Genomic DNA, 16258 nt, shown 5'->3' on the forward strand with positions numbered 1-16258 from the left:
GCTTGAAAGCACTAAGGTCAGCCAGCAGCTACCTAAACAATAACATACTATTTTTCAATGCAGCTTTACAAGAGTTCTAATTCTCATTGATCACATGTAATGCTCTCCTTACAAGTAACCATAATTACAGCCTTACCTGTGCGTCTTCTGTCCATATGTCTGAGGTCCTCATTAAAATTTAAGACAAAACTTGATACCACTCATTTAACAGAGCATTGTCATCTACTACTTAGCTTCTATTCTCATACTTCCTTCTTCTTTCCCTTGCAATACTTATTACAAAAACAACAAACCAAAAACAGTTGCATGAAAGCTAGATACTGTACATGTAATCAAAACCAGCATCCATCTAAGCACCAACCTTCCATGATGGATATAAGGCACGTTCACAGCTGCATGTTCAAGGCACGGTTTAAAAACTAGGTTTAAAACTAAAAACAACACAAACCCCAAACCCAACCAACCAAGAATAAAGCATCAACTCGCAGTCATGGAGTAGTAGTTTGAATTCTGTAAATTAAAGTCACTCCCACAGGAGCCTCTGCTAACACCAATCCTGCCAGAAAGAGCTGCCCATGACAAATACTTGAACCAGCACTAGAACCAGAGCAGCCAAATGTCTGTGTGAGGAAATCAGGCAAGAGCTAAATTTGAGAGTCTGCTGCTTGGTGAAGTTACATGATACAAGACAAGCACCCAAGAAACTGGCTACATTTTGGAACTGTCACTGCTGCTGGAGTGGTTGATGGGTGCTTTGCTTTTCCAAGCAGAGCACTGTTTCCTCTGCTTCAACAAGAACACAGTTAGGATCACAGTGCAGAGCAGGAGCATCAGTCCTGCCACACCTCCAGTAACAGGCACACCACCATTTCCAGAGTACCTGCTTGTTACTTCCAGAGTGGGCCTGTGGTGTGGCGTGCCAGCTGGGATCACATCTTTCTGGACAATGAGCTTTGTCAGAACGATCGAGTGCAATATGCTGAATATTTGTGCCCCTGTTCTTATCTGTTCCAGTGTCTTGCATGAAGACCGTGGTGTCTGGGCTGGCTCTACTACTGCGTTTAAAGGCTGTGGTGCCAGCGCTTCCTTTAGCAGAGGACAACATGTGGCAGTAGTCAAGACTTCTTTTGCCATTGTGCCTGTGTGTATTCTCCTTTGATCGGACTGTGTAGATAGTGTGAATGTACCATTCTCGGCCAGCTGCCACCTTAAAAAAACCCCACAAGTATGAAACCCCAGCAAGCCAGAACCACCCCCTCATGCACATTTACTATATGCTGGGAAACACCAAGTCTCAGGTTCATCCAGACAGATGCCTCAAGTTTGATGCCAAATACGTCTAATTAAAGTCAACAGCAGAAACAGACACATGGAGATAGGATTAATCTTTTCTTGATGCAGACTGCTGAAGTAGGTCAGATAAACTATGTTCTAAGAGAGTCTACTTCTTTCTAGTGTTAATGAAGAAAGGCCACTGTATTTACCTAACAAAACACTGGTCTTAATTTAAGCAAGCACCACCCACTCCAGGAGACAAAAAAAAAAGGCTTCAGGAATTTGAATTAATTTGACCTAAAGCAGGATGCAGACTTCTCTCTTCTTATTTCACAAACCAGCTACGTTATTGTTTCCCCCAGTTGCAGGAAAATCAAATTAATTTCTTAGCATTCTCCGTTGTAAAAGGCTCCTTTGGTAAGCTAAACCAGTGACGACTTCTTGCAGCCACAGGTGTACATGTCTTCACCAAAAGCAAGGCTGCAAGAGAGTAGCTCAGGGTTACAAAGCAATGCTGGCGTTGTTTCTACACTGCTGGGGATAGGGAACAAAGCAAATATGTTGCTCAAGTCTGTCACTAACAGTGCCCATGAATACCTGCATGCTCTGGTCTCCATCCTCAGCCATCTAAGCAGGAAAGAATTTTTGTGCTATACATATCAGACAACATACCTGGAAGAATGGAGTGAATAGCAGGCTGAAACCATCAGAACCAGGCTGTTTTGCCAGAGGAAAAGCATCTATGTGATCAGCTGCTAGTATAGCCCAAAACTGCAGGTTTCCAAAGACTCTTGCTTGTGTCTCTGTTGGACCTTTTTCCTAAAGGAAGTAAGTCTGGTATTTCCAGATTCTTGTAGAAATCTGAGATCTAAAAAATGCCTGCTACTGTAACTCATCATTTACATACCAGATCTTGAATCTGTACAAGAGGGAGGGTGAGTCAGTCAGACATCTGTATTCCTGGTTGTCTGGGCTGTACTTGGGCATGTACCCACCAGCTTCAGTGCAAAGGAACACCTACCTTCTCAATGGTACAGCTGAAGGAGTCACTGTCCTGGGTTCAGCAGTAGCAGTCATGTTTCTCCTTCGTGGTGGCTGGTGCAGTGCTGTGTTTTGACTTCCAGCCTGGGAACAGTGCTGGTGATACCGATGTTTTCGGTTGTTGCTAAGTGATGTTTACCCTGACCAAGGACTTTGTGAGGCTCATGCTCTGCCAGGGAGGAGGGGAAGCCGTGAGGAAGCAGAGATGGGGCGCCTGACCCAGGCTAGCCAAGGAGGTATTCCATACCGCAGCACGTCATGCCCGGGGTGGGGGGTAACTGGGAGTTACCCGGAAGGACACGGGCTTCCGGGTGGGACTCGTTTCTTGGCTGGTGGTATTGTGTTCTCTTCCCTTGTTATTTTCTCTTATCATTGTTGTCGTTGGTGGTAGCGGTGGTGATTTGTGTTGTACATTGGTTGCTGGACTGTTCTTGTCTCAACCTGTGGGAGTTGCACTCTTTCAGTCCTCCTCCCCGTTCCTCCAGGAGCAGAGAAGGGGAGAGGGGGGGGGGGGGGGGGGGGGGGGGGGCTTGATTGCTCTCATCCCAGCACCACTCACTGCGAGTGAGTGAACAAGCTGTCTGGCTAGGGTTTAAACCACGACAGTCACCAAGATTCTGAGCTGGATCAACCATCACTCAGCCATAGATTTCAGATCCTAATAAAGCAAATTAACACACATTACCTTATACCAGTCAATTTTAAATTAGATCAAATTATAACCAACCACTGTTCTTTAAAATCCTCAGGACATGAATTATATAGCTTCAAGTGTGCCCTTGGCACATGAGCACACTCTGTTCCATGACTATTACTATTAGTTTATCATGGGCTTTAGTCTTATTTTCTGTTACAATTCATATTGACGTGTGGCTCTTACAGTTCAGCTCATTTTTAAGCAAGCTTTTCCCTTCTTTTCACTAGATGGCAACCCATATTCATGTATAAGAAACTACCCAGTGTGATGGCATGATATCAAGCCAAATAAAGTTCTTAATGGGACATTTGGCTTTCAGATTGATAACTCAAATAAGGAACCAATTAAATACAAAATTATTTCTGGCCCAATACTGCTATTACCAGGACTTTCCCTGGAAACTGATAACAGCTCCAGTAAGTACAGAGTGTGAGACCAGTGGGCCAGAACTCCAAAAAAATCAAGAATGACTCTGAGCATCTTGGCTGAAGACAGCTGCAGTTACTGTGCATCCAGTCTGTAACTGAGAACAGGTGCATGACCAAGTTGAGGAGCCTCAGGTGTACAAGTATTCAATTCCTGCATTTCTAACTAGAATAATTTCAGACTAGAAATTATTTAGTCCCCTCAAAATGGGGCAGAAAGTTCTATTCTTGACAGCTTGGAAGCAAACCAACCAGAGTGAGGGAATATGTGATTATGTAGTAGCTAAGCAAGTTTTCAGAACTGTGGTTTCAGATCTATGTACCTAAATACATAGATATATACATAATATATCTACCTTTGGAATGCTTTTCGCCTCCGAGCCCATAAACAGAACCAAAGCCTGCTTCAATTACACTAAATTACATCACATTTTAGTGCTTCTGTATTCTTTTTTTCTGCAGTGCAAATACATAGACCACATAGGGGTTATAAAACTAGTAAAATACATACTCAGGTCTTGTTAAAAGTGGTTCTGTTTTAGCTTTCCTAATATGCTGAATGCACAATTGACTTCTTTTACCTTTACTAAAGGCTACATCGGCACCTTCTCCAAATCCCATTGATCCATCAGAGATCCAAGGGTCCTTACTGGACAGCAGAAACATTTGAGTATTTAGACTGAACTCTGTTGCCACTGGGTCACTGACCTGTGGGGAAAAGTGAAATTAAATGATCAAGAAAATGCCTTTGGTTGTAGCTTTACAGTGATCACTGCACACCACTGCCATAGTAGTGATGTGTGGATCAAACCTTTCAGCAGTACACAGCATTTGTAAGAATCCCTCCTACATACATAAACCTCCTGTTGTTCTTCTCATCATGACCCATTAAAATACACAATTGTATCACTTTATTTCAACTTTGCGAAGTAAAATAGTGAAAGTTTATCTGTTTCCTCAGATACGGGACAGCAATGCATCTTTTCAGTGACACTTGCAAATGTTACTGGGAGAACAGGGCTGTGGGCAAGGGGCCAATAAAACGAGATCAAGACTAGAAGCTAGCTCAAGACTAACTGATTTCCCCTGCTCTGAATAACAATTCATATATTCAAACTAATGAGCACAGGATCAGAAACCTTGTCTGCCCCTACCAGCACTGTACATGCTCCACTTGCAACCTAGAAGCTGCCCAGAAAAGTAACTGCCAGTAGGCCATGCTTGGAGACCTCACTGGAGTTTCCTGCAAGAAGGTTAACTGCTCAGGTGGAGTGGTAGGACCCTCCCAGTCACCACCCTCCTGCCTTCCCCACTGCAAACACTTTGTGGCTGCAGGAGCCTAACGGTGCCCAGCATATTTGGATGGAGGAAGCTGGCTCCAGGTCACCGGTCTGTGCCTGCCCCATGAATGCGACGTGTTGGGAGACCCACCACACGTGTAATGCCAAGGAGATACAAAGGGGAACAGAAGGTGAACGGCTCTCCAGCACAGAAATAAGGTAAAGAACTAAACAGTCTTACACCACTATTTAACCTTGTTGGCCACAATAAATCTAGGGGTAACAGTCATAAGGATGCAATGATATACACAGAAGTGCAAAATTAACCTAATATGCAGATACCACCACAACTCCAGTTATTTCCTTCCTCATAAAATCATCTTCCTGTGTATCATTAATATCCTGTGTTAAAAGGTGGCAGAATGAAGTCCACTGCTGAAACAGTGTCTTTAAAGTAATATTTCAATTCAACACCCATGAAGTGCTTCCCACTGCTTGATAAAAAGACCCTTTTGGTACAATTCTATTACACTGAATCTCAGTTTTAAAAATCAACCTCTGAACTACATGTTAATTTTGAAAACGATGTCACTTAGCAGTTAGAATTAAATTTAGCTAGACGTATTAAAGATAACAGGAAGGGATTCTACAAGTACATAGCAAATAAAAAACAGACTAGGGAGAATGTAGGCCCCCTCAGGAAGCTCTTGGGAGAACTGGCTACACAGGATTTGGAGAAGGCTGAGGTTCTGAATGACTTCTTTGCCTCGGTCTTCAATGGCAAAGGCTCTGACTGCACCACCCAAGTCTTGGAAGGCAGATGCAGGGACTGTGAGAATGAAGACCTTGCCCCCACTGTAGGAGAGGAACTGGTTCGAGACCATCTTAAAAATCTGAACGTGCACAAGTCCATGGGGCCTGATGAGATCCACCTGTGGGTCCTGAAGGAGCTGGCAAATGAAGTTGCGAAGCTGCTGGCCATCATCTTTGAGAAATCATGGCAGTCAGGGGAAGTTCCCGATGACTGGAAAAAGGGAAATATAACCCCCATTTTCAAGAAGGGGGAAATGGATGACCCAGGGAACTACAGACCAGTCAGTCTCACCTCTGTGCCTGGCAGAGTCTTGGAGCAGATTCTCCTGGAAGGCATGCTAAGGCACATGAAAATCAACAAGGTGCTTGGTGACAGCCAGCATGGCTTCACTAAGGGGAAATCCTGCCTGACCAATTTGGTGGCCTTCTGTGATGGGGCTACAGAACTGATGGACAGGGGTAGAGCAGTTGACGTCATCTACCTGGACCTGTACAAAGTGTTCAACACTGTCCCCCATGACATCCTTGTCTCTAAATTGGAGAGAGATCAATTTGATGGATGGACCACTGGGTGGATAAAGAACTGTCTGGATGGCCGCACACAAAGAGTTGTGGTCAATGGCTCAATGTCCGGCTGGAGACCAGTAACGAGTGGTGTCCCTCAGGGATCAGTGTTGGGACCGGTCTTGTTCAACATCTTTGTTGCTGACATGGACAGTGGGATTGAGTGTGCCCTCAGCAAGTTTGCCAATGACACCAAGCTGTGTTGTTTGGTTGATACCCTGGAGGGAAGGAATGCCATCCACAGGGACCTTGACACACTTGTGAGGTGGGCTGATGCCAACCTTATTGAAGTTTAAGCATGGCAAGTGCAAGGTCCTACACCTGGGTCAGAGCAATCCCAGGCAGAGCTACAGGTTGGGCAGAGAAGAGATTCAGAGCAGCCCTGCAGAAAAGGACTTGGGGGTGTTGGTTGATGAGAAAATGAACATGAGCTGGCTTCAGTGTGCGCTTGCAGCCCAGAAAGCCAACCGTATCCTGGGCTGCATCAAAAGGAGCGTGACCAGCAGGTCGAAGGAGGTGATCCTGCCCCTCTACTCTGCTCTTGTGAGACCTCACCTGGAGTATTGTGTGCAGTTCTGGTGTCCTCAACATAAAAAGGACATGGAACTGTTGGAACAAGTCCAGAGGAGGGCCACGAGGATGATCAGGGGACTGGAGCACCTCCTGTATGAAGACAGGCTGAGGAAGTTGGAGCTGTTCAGCCTGGAGAAGAGAAGGCTGCGTGGAGACCTCATAGCAGCCTTCCAGTATCTGAAGGGGTCCTATAGGGATGCTGGAGAGGGACTCTTCATTAGGGACTGTAGTGACAGGACAAGGGGTAACGGGTTAAAACTTAAACAGGGGAAGTTTAGGTTGGATATAAGAAGGAAATTCTTTCCTGTTAGGGTGGTGAGGCACTGGAACGGGCTGCCCAGGGAGGTTGTGAATGCTCCATCCCTGGCAGTGTTCAAGACCAGGTTGGATGAGGCCTTGATTGATATGATTTAGCTTAAGGTGTCCCTGCCTATGGCAGGGGGGTTGGAACTAGATGATCTTAAGGTCCTTTCCAACCCTAACAATTCTATGATTCTATGAAAATTCCCTCTTTCTTCAGCCTCTGTCTTCCTGATGAAAAGCATCCAAGTACTTGGGAATGGGCTGGACTGTGAGATAAATAAATGGAGAAACAATATTTTAATTGCTAGAAAAAATATTTTAGTTTGCTTTTATCTTATGTGACAAGATGAGATCTTGAGCAATCTACAAGAACTTTAAAACTCCTTCTGAACCCATCTGAAATGCTCCCTGATTTTCTCTTGACAACTGGTACTGGATGGCCTACATCAGACCATCTCTTTCAGTGGTTACAGAACACCTGCCTTGAAGCCTAAATTTGCCTTTGGCTGGTTTTGCCCATGTGCCTTCATAGAAAACCATGTACGTTCTAAGTAAAATGGTGTACCTGTAGGAACCTAATGTCCATATCAAATGCAAGTGGGTTCCCTGGGCTGCACATGATGCAAACGGCAGATTGCTGACGAGGCACAGCAATGCAAAGAATGAAATTCACAGTGTAAGTACCTGAATAATCTCGTACCTGTGAAAAGATTAGAGAAATGAGTATCTCCACAGGCTCTGAACAGTCACTCTTCCAGCTCACATTGCCCCTGAGGTAAAGCCAAATTCCCAGCAGCACCTTAAAACACTCATAAACTTGGACATAAAACACTTTCATGAACTGTTTATGATCACGGTGCTTTACCTCACACAGGAAGTGTATGCACCAACACTGCCAACGCACTTCAGCAGTATAGGCAAAGCACTGACACACACTGCTTCTCCTCTACTTCTCTGTAAAATGAGGACTAATATGGAAGCAGTATCAGGCCTTAGAGGGACTGACCTTGCTGTGGTGGTGAGAATCAAATATGTCAATGTCCAAATCTAAAATACTAAATATCTCTGAAGAGAAGATGATTTTGTGAATGTAAGTGTCTCCTTTCCCGCCAGCTCAGTCAGAGCTAAGTGGGCTGAGTCCCTCTCACCAAAGCAAGACGCTTTCAGGCAAGCCTCTTCTACCCTCTCAGAGGCACAGGCTTTGGGGCCACAGTAGCTCCCACCCACTTCCAAGCTCAGCAGGAGTTAAGCAGCTTTGCCCCATGTGGGGAAAAGATCTAGCTTCTCACAACCGCAGCAGCAACTCTTGGATCAAAGTCTCCTGGCAATGCCAAGTGAGATAACATTAAGGTGAATTCTTCAAGAGAGTGCTCCAGCACTGGCCTGCTCAGTGAATGGTGCCGGCTAATGCTAGCAGGAGCACAGGTTCAGGCTTCTGAAGTCAAGCTCCAGGGATACTAGGGACTTCTGACTGCTTGTTATGTAATGAAAATACATAACTGTAACCAAATGTGTTGATTCACACTGATTGGATAGTGCTGATGACTGCACGGAGAGCATGTTAAAAGCTGACATTTCCTTTGCTCTCCTAAACTCAAGTCTGAATGCAAACTCACAGCAAAGTCGGATATAAAATTCTGCTGGTGGAAGGTTGGCTTGCTTTGTAGGAGACTTGAGTGTAAATGTGAGGTCAGGGTGATCAGCAGACATCACCACTGATGCCAGAGATGTTCCTGAAAGAGTTAAAGGAAACTACAATTTCCCATAATTGGTATTGATGCCTGGCATGGTATAAATCAGCACACAAAAGCAAAGAAGCAAGAGAATGGAAAGAAATTAACTTGCACCCCAGAAAAGAAAGTGACTGAGTGACTTATTCTCCCTTCTGCACTGAGACAGACCCTTTCCTGTGGTACCTTTCTCCTCTGCCACGTAGACAGCACTACAAATACTACAGGTGGACAGGTTGAGCATTCACCTGGGTGGGACATCACCAGCTGGTCCTGGAAATGAATCTCTCTTCGGAAGTTCACCATTAGTTGCCCTTCATCATTGATCCACATACTTGTGGAATAGAAGGAGTCTGGGGAGGAAGAAGCCAATGATTTTACCACCAGCATTTCCCAAGTGCATTTTTAAAGGAAGGTTCTTCACATATGTTGTGCATCTGGAGATTTAAAATACTTACCCAAACCCTGGTGCTCCACCTAGGTATTAAATCCTGTCACACTGATTGTTCTGAGACAGATCTCCAAACCCACCAACTTCAGAAGAAATGCATTCATTTACGCCTGCTAATGGTTCAATCCATTAAGGCAGATATTTTTTTCCTCCCTTTCACTGACATAAGACCAGACTCATCTGAATGATACCCACATATGCTGATACAACACAGTGCAAGCAGGAGAAAGAAAGGGTCTGTGATTTTTTGTCACACAGATACCAAGGTTAAGATACTCCAGTACCTTACATACTTCAGTAAGGTCCCTTTCTCAGGCACTTCTTCTGCACAGGGCTATCTACAGTGTTTCTGTTGCCCTGTAACTGCGTACAAATTCATCACTGGAGTCTTATCTCTCCATGAGAACATCTGCTTTAGAGGTGGGTTTGTGCATTAATTTATCTAATTTTTTATAGATTAAAAGCAGCATGCAATTGAGGGAAGATTCAAAACATCTAGGTTAGTAATACACAGCATTAAAAACCAAACATAACTGTGCTTTGGCATGGGTGTTTTAACTAAAGAAGTCAGCATGCTGGTTCCGCTTTTGAGATTCTCAAAAATGAAAAGCATTGAGCTACTGACCACACTTTTCCATCATAAGAATGTTGAAGAAAATGGAGTTTAGAAATGACAGTGTCTGAAGCAGCTTACCTTGGAGCTCTGATTCAGGAGGGCTGCCTATCCCATCTTCCCACAGGATAGCTGTGTCATACACAAAGGTGAGTCTCAGTTCAGACTGCAAATCAAACTGTTGCCAGCCACCAATGGCAGCAAGGGAATGGAAAACACAGGAGACAGAGAGAGGTACCTGCTGAGTTACATATGACTGCACCACCCCATTTAAGACCTGAAAACATCGAGGTACCAGGTTACTGCATGCAACCTGAAAAAAAAAATTACTTCCACTGCCAATCTTGTATTCTCATGAGCTGCACTCCTCAAACCTAGGGAAAAAAAAAACTGCATGGAAACACTGTTCATCTGTTACTGACATCACTATTATTTCAGGTGCTGCAAACCACCTCACTTGATAGTGTCCCCAGATCTTTGCCAATTTAACATCAACAGGGTTCATGTCTCTCCAAAATGAAATCAAATACAAATGCAGAAATTAGTCCTGTAAGTAACACTTTCCTTTACAATAGATTGAACTCTATAGATTATAGCCCCCTGAAACATGGCAATTTAAAACTATGGTCTGAGGTATAGAGGTCTCTCTCTAACCAAGCGACAACCAAGCAACCAGAATGGGCAGCCAAGCCTGTTAGTAAATAAATCTTCTTTGGCCACACATCCAGGAAACCAGAATGGGCAGCCAAGCCTGTTAGTAGATAAATCTTTGGCCACAGAACATCAGTTGAGCACCTATGGAATGGGGAAGCATGAAGCTGCTGAACCAAGGCTATCTAAATGTGGAGTCAGCACAGAGGGCCTACAGCCCCCTGCAATTTAGAGTGCAATTGCTGTAGGGTGCTTGTGCCTTGGGTTATTTTACAAGTAAATGCAATCCGCTCTGCAAGGAGGAGACACCTGCCTGCTCTGTGATCAATGTTTGATGTACTTCAAATCAAATACCTGGAACATGGAACAACAGCCTGTTTTACTCAGGGAAATTATGTAAAAAACATCGTATTTTGGGTAAACTTCTTTTTGCTTGTTTCTTATCAACCAAGCTTCTATTTATAAGATCTCACCTATGTGACAGCTCTGCTTAAAGCCAGAATACTGTAAGCATAAATTAGAGCTTCTAATTAAGACTGTTTTGGTTTTTTTTGTAAAGAACTTTTTTTTTTTTTTTCCTGCAGCTTTAAAATACATTTCCAGGGTTAGCAACATACTTTACTTCTATATGACAACAAAACTGTAGGGCTTTAGGTGATGGCACAAAGTACGTACACAGTTTGGAAAAGCTCTTTTGAGTCAAAAAAACAGAGTTTCTAAAATCCAGAGTAGAAGCAACAGCAATGCAGTAAACTGTGCTCAGTTACCAGGAAGATTAATCATGGCTGTGCACAGAAATACAGTGCAAATGAACAAATATTTACTTCTAAAAACATTTATGCTAAGGGAACACATACCAAACTGCCTGCATAGTGACTAAATCCTTCCTCATGCAATCCTTAGTAAGAGTTTACTTTACACTCATGCTTCCAAAATCTCCTGTAGAGATAGGAAGGCATTTCACTGTCACATACCGGCCCATCTGTGCCAATGGAGCCACTGCAGTACGTCAGTAGTTCAGACATTTTGTAGTAGCTGTTCAACTCCCAAAGGCAAGCCTCAGGTTTGAGGTTATGGTAGAAACACAAGGTTTTGGCAGACCACAGAGTACTGCTGTACTGGTAAGGTGACATTTCTCCAGTCACTTTGGGGTTTTGAGTTTCCTCTGTAACAAACTCATGTTTGGTCTGAATCTCATTATAGTCCAGTAGGTTGGAGCACCTGTGGCATCCCACATGAGTGCCATCTGGGCTAAGTGTTAGCTCAAAGTTGGATAAGGGGCATGTGAAGATGACTGGCAGCATTCCTAAAACATAAATGTCACATGACCCATTTAAGATCTTGAATGGAAAAGAGCAAATGAAGTATTCATTAACTGCTTGTGAACATATATTTAGAGCTGTAGTCTGGAAACAGGAGCTACGGATACCCAGCGTTTCATCCATAAATTAAACTTGCAACTGGCAAGTTGTTAATTAAAAACTGATTATTCATGATTCTGCCACAGTGCAGCAAACAACTATGGAGACAAACCCACGGGGGAGGAAAAATGCAAAGCAGCATTTGTTAATTAACACTCACCACTTGATGCTTACCATCCATATGGGGCATTGTGACTGTTAGTCAGATCAGACTGGGAGGGTCAGGATCATCTGGACCTGCATAGCAAATTTTAGCTGAGAAAGGTTCTACTACTGTTCCTGTGATGCAAGGCTGGCAAAGACCTGAAGAAAGGGAAAAGACAGGTTGTGAGATGTCTTCTAAACTGCTGTGTCGGTGTTAAGCAGCTTGAAAATGTCTGTCCATAGAGATAAGTCAGAAAAATGCAGAAACATTGACATGTTAGTTAGGGAACTCCTCAAAGCCCTGCCCATGCTGCTCAATCTAAACCCTAGGGAAAAAAAGAATTAACTAACATATGAGCATTAATTCCCTAGGACAAAACACCCCATAGCAGACCTCCATCAGCTGCACGCACTGCCTCACATTTTCCCAATAAAGACTACCTAACTCCCAGCATTAAAAACTTTCCTTCCTCTCTTTTACTGTATAAATTGGACTTAACAGCTCCAGAACTGCACCACCTTTGGCGTTCACAGCTCAAGCTGCACACTGAAGCCTGAAGCCTGCCTGGAAATATATAGAGTCCAAGGAGATGGATCCGGTGCTGGTAAAAAGAACCATTGGAGTCCATTTCCCTCATCGGGCTGGTAACACCATCACTCCCATTTGGAGCACTGATAAGCCAGCAGTAGAGGGTCAGGGTATCACTGATGTTTTCCATGGCACAGATGGATCCAGTTTTATCGAAGTCTGAATACTTGGGATTGCATGCCTATGGATAATCATTTACACAAAATGAAGGGGGTTATCTATTCTTCCCTACACCTGCTCCAGGAAAGCAAACTGCTAAGCATCATTCTATCAGAACCATGCTTATTACTAGAAGTGTCTCAGCAAAATAAAACCTTCATGCAGGCATACTTAATAAGAGGGGATATGAATGAATGCCATGTGGCTTTTTTAATTGAAAACAAGAACAAATAAAACCACAAACCCCAGGTAGTAGCGAGTTGCTACAACTCACGTGTCACCTCTGACCATGCAAACTTGGAAAATACCAGTGCTAACTCCATGACCTGTACTCTTATTTGACAAAAACAAACTCAGTTCTCCCTAATTCAGACACACTACATTGGAAAATCCCAGAGTGAAACCACTCGAATTAATTAGCAACTGGTAGAAATATAAAATGAATGGCCTGAATTCATACATCCCTGGCAAGGCGCTGCCAAGTTACAACTCTACTCTTCCCAGCAGTTTGTTGCTTTTTCCCCACAACAGAATCAAGTAGGAGTGAAGCATGTGTGCCTTTTGCTAGTGCCAAATTCACCTTTCTTTCCCTCCCCCCCACTCTCAAAATCATGCTTGATCAACGGTTTAGAACACCTGACTTCACACAAGAACAGCAGATGCACAAGTGTTTGTCCCTCTGCCAGCTCTGTCTGGGACAGCAGCCTCCTGCAGATGGGACAGATGGCTGACACCGAAGGCTGTTCAGTCAACGCTGGTAAAATCTGCTGTTCAGCTGCTCATGGCACAGCTCTACTCATGAAACCCAGGATGCAAACTGTTTCTGGAAAGCTCTGTAAGGCCTAGTCAGGGCCCTTGTTTGGCAGCATTTAGCTTCTCCTCACCTTCCTGCCCGCTTAGCTTTGGGTTTAGAAATCTCTGTATTTCTGGCCCTTATTCCATGTGTCCAGCTCATCATCTGGAACTGGTTATTAGTTTGACAGCACAGCCCAGTACCAAAGACCTATTTAGATCAGCAAGATATACCCACTGCAGAAACAGCTGTCACATGTTAGGGGCATTTAGTGACCCTCCCTTGGAAGTTCTCCTTCTGAATTAGGTCAGCAAAAAGACCTCTGTGCCTCTAACGCAGTAACAGCCTGCTGCTTTTAGTTGTCATTTTCCAGAACTGAACACTTTTTCAATGTTCCAGAGCACAGAATGAGTAAGCTGGACAAAAGCATGTAGAAACAAGCTGTACCATTACACACACAACAGGATAGCCAGTTGCCGGGTGCTTTTAGCAGTATCATCATGCATCAGAAGCGAGACAACCTGGGGCACTGCTGGAAACGTCACATCTGCAATGCTGTCCATTTCTTCAATGCATGCAGTGGCTTTACTGAATTGAGAGAGACAAAAGATTATGTATACTGCTGACAATAAGGATTGGAAGGAGAAGGAGAAGTAGTGCCTGCAATTTAATTTCTGCCACCAAGCTCATTCTGGTTTAATTCAGGATTCTTCAATAAAATGGTGACTTGTATTAAGGAAGATTCACTCTTCAGAGGTTTTTACAGGTTTTCCACTTAAAACCTGTTCACCAGAAACTAGCCAAAACTTACGGAAGAATGAATTCTTCAAACATTAGGAAAAATAAATAAAAATATTCCAATTTTTCTTAAACACCCCCCCCCCAAAAAAAACAAACAACAAAACACAACACCCACCCCCCCCCCCCCCTCCATCCTTGACACACAGTCAAACACACAACCAGTTCCTCACCTTCAGCTTGGCAGGAGGAGGAAATAGGATGAGAAATCTCATGGTCCAGCTAAAACCAGGGAGATTGCCTACCAATAACTTGCTCAAAACATACTGAACTTGGGAAAAAATAATCTAATTTATTGCTAATTAAGGTAGATTTGGGTAGTAAGAAACAAAAGAAAACTAGATGATCTTAAGGTCCTTTCCAACCCTAATGATTCTATGATTCTGTGATTATGTTTCCTCCTCATTTTCTCATTTTCCTGAACTTTACTCCTGACTTATCTATCCCCTTAAAACCTTGCCATGAGCACAAGATACAAAAACAAACCCCAAAACTCTCCTAAAGTAATTCCAGAGACTATGCAGTAGCTTCAGCCTACGCATCAATTCTATCTCACTTGACAGCCACTTTAAGCTTTTACCAGCTGAAGTATAAAGACTGTGTTAACTTCAGGGCCTCTGCTTTTAAAATAGGGGCCTATGCCCACAGACCTCCTACCATGGGAATGGAAAGAAGGCCTCATGAAGCTGTACTTGAGTCCACGAAGTGGTGCAGAGCACTGGTCAAAGCAGCACAGCATGGCTTGGCTTCTTGCTTTCTTTTTTTACATTTTTAAGTCTTCTTGATACTTTCTGCCATCTGTACTCAAACCAGGTTTCTACAGGCTGGCTAGTGCACTACACTTTCATAAGATGTATACCAGTAACTTGGAAAGAATGAGAGCGCTTTCCACTGCCAAACACTCTGTTAAGTATATAGTAGTTCATACATAAAATTTGTAATTAAAGACTTCTAGACTTTGTTCAAAGTGTGTGGATTTACAGCTATACCTGTATTTAGACAGGCACGCACCAAACTAACCACAGGAACAGGAATAGCAGGCTGTCATGCATGCTGTGAGTACATGGGTTTTTAGATGTTTTTATACAAACAAACAAACAAACAAAAAATCATTACAAATGGCAGCTTTTGTTGTCAACAGTGGTTGCCTGTGTCTCTGCTTCCATGTTCTCAACAACTTTCAGGTGGACAGTAAACGTTTCTCTCACTTCTCTTATACCATCGCACAGAAACTCTACCTCAACAGAATGCTCAGTTTCTAGTTCTCTGAATTTAATATGTGATTAAAAATAGCCCATCAAATTAATGCAAAATCAAGAGTAAAAAATTGTTTTGTCAATTGTGTTCAAGTAACGTATTCCACTGCAATAACATGGCTTTGCTCCAAATGTAGTAATCTGAGCTGTTAGTATCTGTTCTTCAGCACCATTACCAAGTAAAACTAACCCACTTTTGCTGGGCAGAAAAAATACACACAAGCTGATACTGGTTACTTGTTGGAAAACTTAAAATAATATCTAAGCATAGTATCCTGACATGATTTTGTGCCAAGCTAACTAGCTCTCTTCCAAACAGCTCCTGGACACAATTCACAGTTAGTGTGGACTAGGGAGGCAGTTTGCGTGCAGAGATCTTAATTCAGTGCAAAGTTCAACAGAGTGGGTCTGCATGGCAAGGAATGGTCCCAGATATATTATTATGCCAGTATGGGTACAGCCTCAGGCTCCATTTGCAGTGCATATCTAAGCAGGAGCCAAAACACCTGCACTTTGAGCTGAGAAGTCTCTTGGCATTAGGTCTTTAGGAGACATGTTCATCTACATGATATCCCAAGACAAGAACGATCTATTAAAAATAGGCTCCTGTGGTCCTTCATCCAGGAGCCAAGTGGGGACTGCTACTACTTGTTAAAGTCAGGAGAAAGTGGTACCCATTTCT

The 16258-nt window shown here is 43.4% G+C and overlaps 1 pseudogene; it reads right to left on the reverse strand.

Annotated features, from left to right (window-relative positions):
• Positions 1 to 693: 693 nt before the first annotated feature.
• The window catches only part of LOC130604735 (FRAS1-related extracellular matrix protein 2-like), a 57238-nt pseudogene continuing 41673 nt past the window's right edge, over positions 694 to 16258 (reverse strand).

This window comes from Pezoporus wallicus, unplaced genomic scaffold, assembly GCF_028554395.1.
Source record: "Pezoporus wallicus isolate ANWC-B61680 ecotype Strahan unplaced genomic scaffold, APGP_CSIRO_Pwel_v1 contig_6597, whole genome shotgun sequence".
NCBI lineage: Eukaryota > Metazoa > Chordata > Aves > Psittaciformes > Psittacidae > Pezoporus > Pezoporus wallicus.